The sequence below is a fragment of the Rhinopithecus bieti genome, unplaced genomic scaffold (assembly GCF_001698545.2).
Source record: "Rhinopithecus bieti isolate Rb0 unplaced genomic scaffold, ASM169854v2 scaffold_68895, whole genome shotgun sequence".
Taxonomy (NCBI): domain Eukaryota; kingdom Metazoa; phylum Chordata; class Mammalia; order Primates; family Cercopithecidae; genus Rhinopithecus; species Rhinopithecus bieti.
The window spans coordinates 1,307,765-1,314,532 of record NW_016826689.1 but is presented as its reverse complement, the minus strand read 5'-3'; the positions used below and the strand labels follow the sequence as shown (position 1 = coordinate 1,314,532).

Below are 6,768 nucleotides of genomic sequence, written 5' to 3'. Positions count from 1 at the left end.
ATATATATATATATGTATATATATATATATATATATATAAAAGCTAAGTTTGTTTTCAGAATTCTCACCTTTCCCTTTTCCTTCTCTTGTTCCCATCCTCATCAGTTTCAAACACACACATGTTTTCTGACATAGTTTGTCCATGTCCTCGACCAAATCTCACCTTGAATTGTAAAAATCCCCACACTTCAAGGGCAGGACCAAGGGCAGGAATGTGGGGCAAGTTCCCCATGTTGATCTCATGATAATGAGTGAGTCTCACAATATCTGAGAGTTTTATAAGCATCTGGCATTTCCCCTGCTTGCACTTACTCCATTCTGCCACCCTGTGAAGAGGGTGCCTGCTTCTCCTTTGCCTTCTGCCATGATTGTAAGTTTCCTGAGGCCTCACCAGCAATGTGGAACTGTGAGTCAATTAAACCTCTTTCCTATAGAAATTACCCAGTCTCAGGCAATTCTTTATAGCAGCATGAGAATGGACCAATAACACCTCTTCTACGCATAGATCTAACAAGTTCTCATCTCTGTCCTATTGAAAATATTCCTTCCAAAAATTATCTGCGACCCCTTATGTACAACTCAGAGTCATTTTTGCTTCCTTATCCAGTCAGAGTTACACTCGCACTCTGGTGGTAGTGTAGTAGAGCAGAAAGAGTGCTAGCTACAGAATTAGATGAAGATGTACAATCTCAAAATTGTCACTCTGACTTAACTAACTCTGTAGTTTCTGGCAAATTACATGACGTCTCTGAGCCCTGTATTCTTATATCTGAAGTGGGGATAATAACATCTCTTTTGCTATGTAGTTGTAAAGATTAAATTGAAATATACTTATTAGCTTTTAGCATAGTGCCTCAAATAAAGGAGACATTCAACTAATAGCAACTATTTCTATTAAGATTTCTCTAGATGTATATTTTCACTTAGTGGAGGTTGTAAAAAAAATATGTAATAATAATTAAAACACCCAATATTTTCAATCACTTACTTTGTGCCTGACATTGGTATCATTATTTTATACATTTTTTTCTCAGCTATTCCTAAAAAAAAAACTCTATAATATTGGTACTACCATTTTCCACATTTTATAGATAAGAAAATAAAAGCAGAGCAATACCACATGGCTTGCACAAGAAAGTATTAAAGACTTAAGTAATCCTAGCTCAAATCTTAGAAGCTTCCTTTTGGGGAACAAATATTAGCATTGTTATTACCATGTGCCAGGAATTTGCAGTGACTAATGTTTGCATACATCATCTCATTTAATTTTTACAATAAACCCACTTTACAAATACTGTGACAGAGGCTCAGGGAGACTATGTTGTTTGTGTGAATGTAGTTAGAACCCTTTTCTGTCTGATTCAAAGCTTATATGATTTCCCTTCTAGAAATGAAGGCTTAATTAAGAGTTTTGATTAATTGAGATTATACACACCCAAGAAAAAGGGCTTCATTTTGGATTTGAAAACCCTAACCCACAGGGTAGGAATGTAATAAGTTCAATTTCTAAGTACACTATTTTGTTAACCTCTAAGCAGTGTTTTCTTCTTTGTTTGGCTAAACATTGCTACCTCTTCAGCACAGTTCTATCCAGAAAGCCTCCCCTTCTTAGGAGGACTCACTCATCATCTCCCTCTTGAGTCTATCCCTTTTGCAAATACCAGCTACACTTGTCTAGTTTGTGTTGGAAAGAGTTTCTCTATCTCAGATGAGAAAACTCTGCCTGCATTAAAAGAGAAATTCCAGCAATACGGTCAGATAGGGTAATCAACCCAAGTCTATCACATTGAATTAGTGGCAAGATAGTTCCTATGACTTAATTAATTCTCCTGTTATCAACATTCATGTTGTCCAACTGAACCTCATTTAAATATTCCTGTAGAGCATCATTTTTTAAGTTTAAAGGCACTTAAAATCAAGTCACACAATGGTTACATGGATTGGAATCAATGCAGACTATTTATAGAAAAGCACTGAATAGACATATAGAATGGACAGAAGAAGTGCTGTTTTAAAGCCTGCTCTATTTATGACAACATTCCAACAAGGCTCATTGAGCACCTACTATGTGCAAGATACTAAACAATGCATTTCACTCTTTTTGCTGTACACAGGAAACCATGCATTCAAAATAATACTAACCTGTCAAGTTATTAATCTGCACTGTACATATTTCCTGGTCATAGGCAGCTTTCACACAAGAACATTGGCCGCAAATTAAAGAATTCAATTACTTAGATCTAAGTGAGTATATCTATTTCCTGGTAGCTGGTAATTGACTTATAACTGGCATCCTAGAGACATAGCCCAAGGCTATTTTGACAAACAATGAAGTAATAGTTTTTTTATGCTGCTAAGGGAAAGATATTTGCAGTCATGCTTGAAATTATTCAGGTAACCACTAAAACATCCACACTATAATTACTATTTGGTCACATTGAGATGCTACATAAGCCCTCTGATTAATATATCAGTGTAAAAAATCTGTCACGATTTTGTCATAATATTGCCTGTCATTTTTCTGCTAGTAAATTTTCTGAGACATATACTTGTCCATGTTTAAAACAGCTGTGGCAAGGTGGTAATTGTCCAGAAATAGTAGGAAGCCAGGAGTAGGTTTAAATTTTGGGTAACAGTAAATTTTAAAACACTGTTTTGAAATAATTTCTAATATAAAAATTCTATGTTAGAACTTTTATTTGGTAGCCTAGTCTCTGAAACAAGAATATACATTCAAACATCTTAAATGTAAAATGACAGGTCAATTTGAATTTTTTCTTCTGATTGACATGTTAATTTCACCTGATCTCTGCATCCCTGGAACGCAAGGAGGTGAATTCATCATGTGTTTCATGAGGAGAGAAGGAAGAAGGGAAAAGAGGGAGGGAAGGCAGAAGAAAGGAAGGGGAAAATGGGAATAGATACACCTCTTCTTATATCCAAAGGACTGCTATATAGCGCCATTCCCCTCTGTCAAGCAGCTTCCCACATAAAAACCATCTGTAAAGGGGAGAAGGTAGTAAAGCAAGTTGCTGACAAAAACAGTCAAGGTCATCTCTGGCTTCATCAAGAAGAGAAATGGAAAATAGAAGCTTAGGGTCATTGATAATTTAAAATTAATTCAAGTAATTCTGTATTGCATTGCTCAGGTGATAGAGGAGACCTTGGCTACTCTGCCTGAGCACATCACTGCTGGATCTCAAAATCTGCAAGAACTTCCTAGGGTTTTGGGAACTTTCATGTGCATACCAGTCACCTGGGAATCTTCTTACGATGCAGATTCTTTTTCAGTGAGCCCAAATTCTGCAATTCTTATAAAGTCTTAGGGGACATGATGTTTGCTGCTGGTGTTCCATGGTCTACTCCTGAAGGTCCACCATGCCCAGCTTCATCTCCCTACCCTCTGGAAACTCTCCTGTACCCAAGCCACTTGCTCTGTTCTAAATAGGCATTGTGTTCCCGTGTTCCCATGTGGCTGCCTCTTTCAACTTCTCTAAAAATTCTCCATGACCCCCAAGCATAAACCTCCAGCAGCAAGCTCAAAAATGCTTTCTACTCTGTTGTGTTGCCCGGCCCACTTCAAGACTAGATGCTCAATTTCTTCTTCCCCTAGTCCTATTTCCTGCTGCTGGAACACTTTCACGCTGAGGATTCTGATGAACACAGTTCTTGCCCTCTTCACTTTTCCAATCTGGGTGCAGGCACAGCGAGGGACAGCAGGAGTGCAACACAATAACTTAATATGATATGGAGCTGCTATTAGGGAGGGAAACATTCACTACTCTGAAAGGACTCAAGAGCTGAGTCTTAAAGAAGGATTTTACAAGATCGACAAGGAAATGGGTTATCTCCAGATAGGAAGAAAAAATCACAAGGAATAGTACAGCAAGGAAAGAGGAAACAGCGCCGGACTTGGGGAAAAGAGAAAGCCATGAGATGTTGCCACGGCATAAAGATAAAGAAAGAGAGTGTCAAAAGGTGAGGCTGACGTCACCTGACTCCTGCTGCTGAGCTTCTCTGACATTTTCTCAAGGGCTCAAGGCTTGGATACCGTCTGATTGGTTTATCTATGTCCCCACCCAAATCTCACCTCGGTTTGTAATAATCCCCACGTGTCAAGAATGGAACCAGGTGGAGATAATTGAATCATGGGGGCAGTTGCCCCCATACTGTTCTCATAGCACTAAATAAGTCTCATGAGATCTGATGATCTCATAAATGGGAGTTCCCCTGCAAAAGCCCTTTTTGCCTGCCACCATGGAAGACACTCCTTTGCCTTTCCTTTATCTTTTGCCACTATTGTGAGGTCTCCCTAGCTATGTGGAATTCTGAGTGCATTAAACCCTTTCCCTTCAAAATTGCCCAGTCTTGGGCATGTCTTTATTAGCAGCATGAGAAAAGACTAATACACTCTCTTTCAATACCTAAAATAGACAAAGCCCTATTTGGAATTTTGGAAAAAACACAATCTAGTCTCTGAAGGTAGGCACAGAAGCTGACGCAATATTGAAGTTGTTACTTGCGTGGTCCTTAGGCATTGCCTGGTCCACAGTCACACATCCACATCTTCAATAGCAGCAATTTCCATCTCCAGTCTTTGCTTTCCCCAGCAGCAGATCCTGAAGCAAGAAATTGAATGCAAGTAGTTTATTTGAGATGTGAAGACCAGTAGGGGAGTGGAGAAGTGAGACAAAGAAGGGAAGGCCATCAATGCAGGGTGCGTTATCAAGCCAGCTATCAGTGTGGGCAACTGGAGCTTACTCCCATTGAGGAACGCCTGGGAGTCAGTCTGAAACACAAATCCCTGCGTTAGCCACCCACCCCCACCCCTAGAAGGGCAAGGGAGCTTGCTATGCCAGCATTCATTTCCACTAGTCATTGGCTGAGGGTTGCTGGTGCTGGGATGGTACAGAAGTTACTTCCCTGACTCTTCCTGCCTGCTGTAGGTGGAAAAAGGGTCTCTTACAGCAACAGAAAGTCCTGAGGCAAAGAAATGCAGGAGCTGGCACCTGGAAGCCTTGGTGGGGTCGGGGCCAGTTTCAGCAGAGGACCGCAAGGGTGCCCCACAGCAAGCCTTCATCTCTTTGCCTGCCCCCCCACCACCCCAGCCCGGCTGTCCCAGAGTCTGACTTTGCTGATTCAATCTCCTATTCTGTGTTTGGGGTTTTCCTTCAACGGAAGCTTCCCTCCCCACCAGCTACTCCAGTATAGCACACACTGAAGTACTTAGAAAATGTTTGTTGAATTCCATCTGATGACTCAAATCCAATGGGCTACCTGGTGAATTTATTTTAACATGATCCTGAAATGAAACTGAGATGATTTTACACAAACTACTTATTTTATCTGTAGGCCCACATTTATATTACTTCCTAGTCCTCTGGTAATTGGTGACACAGTGAGAGGAGATTTTTTTTTCTTTCTAAGCCTACATATTTTGATTCAATTATGTCATCATGCTACACTCAGGGGGTTATATTACAATGCCTCTTCTCTGCCCCAATTGTGCACGATCCTGAAATATTAGGGAGGTTTCACTGTAACTCCTAAGCCTCAAATATATTTCCCCAGTGGTTTGATTTTACATCCTCTTTTTGGGTTTTATTAATGGCATCAGATGTAGGAGCCCATGGTGCCAGCTGAAGTTGCTTCCTCTTAGCCCTATTACCCATTTTCTGCTAACAGAAAAAAGCTCTCTCCATTCTCAAACCATGTGCGTCAGGTGGCATTAATACCACCTGTGGCTCTAGCAGCAAGTATCTGACTCATGCCTGACCAATCACAGCATCACATTATTTTTGGCCACTGTGTGTGCATGTGACCCATTCAGAATCAATGAAATACAATACGATATTTCCTAGAACGACTGAGAATACGTTTTCTTCTTTTCTTCTGAACTTGAACCTGGCAGAAATTTTCCAGGAACTGCTGGCAGCCGTCTTACTGTCAAACCGAAGCCTAAGAACAATGATAAAAGGAAGGGGAGCAGAACTAAGAGAGAAGGAGAGGCTGAGACTAGATGACAAATCCAGCTGAGAAAAGTTAGGGATCCTTCTGGCCTTGGTAGTTTCGTAAGACAACAGACCTCTTTTGGCTTCTGACAGTTTGGTTAGGTTTTCTGTCACTTGCAACTAAAAGAGCTCCAACTGATACAGAACCTGACAGACCCGTCTATAAATCCCAGTTCTGCCTTTTGCTAGCTCAGTTTTTTAAGTTCAGTTTCATCTTTTCAACGGGGACAAAATATCCTCTTGTCAGGGTGTTGTGAAGAAATAAAATGATATATACAAAATCCTCTACACAGTGTCTGACCCAAATGTAGAAATCCATAAAAGTTAACTCCTTGTCTCCCAGTCCCCACCCTCCTCTCTGCCCTCCACACTGACTTCCTCTGAGCACATAGCAGCCCAGTAAAGGTACATGTACACTGACTGCATTCTGTCATTGACAAAGTCAGGGAAAATGAAATGAATACGGTAGCCCCATGATCAATCTACCAGACTCCATGCTGAGGAGGGGAGTGATCCCCAGCTGCCCTCACACTGAGATTCAGAAGACTTCGGTCATTTTTGTGACTTGAACAATTTGTCTTCTCTGGATTTTGTTTGCTTTTCTCTCAAATGGGAAGGATAGTATAAAGGTGGCATCTAAGGTCCCTGTCAGCTTTGAAATACACTAGGCCTCTTTTCCTGAAACACCTCCCACCTACCTATGAGACTCTAAAATCTCGGTACACAATCTGAATCTCTGTGTTCAGAGCAGGACCAA

At 40.7% G+C, this 6,768-nt stretch overlaps 1 long non-coding RNA gene across 1 annotated transcript; it reads left to right on the top strand.

Moving 5' to 3' along the window:
- The first annotated feature begins 343 nt into the window (after positions 1-343).
- LOC108523030 (uncharacterized) lies at positions 344-4,353 on the top strand. Its single transcript, XR_001883671.1, has 3 exons — positions 344-406; positions 2,115-2,244; positions 3,150-4,353. It is a non-coding gene; the product is annotated as an uncharacterized LOC108523030 (long non-coding RNA).
- Positions 4,354-6,768: the final 2,415 nt, after the last annotated feature.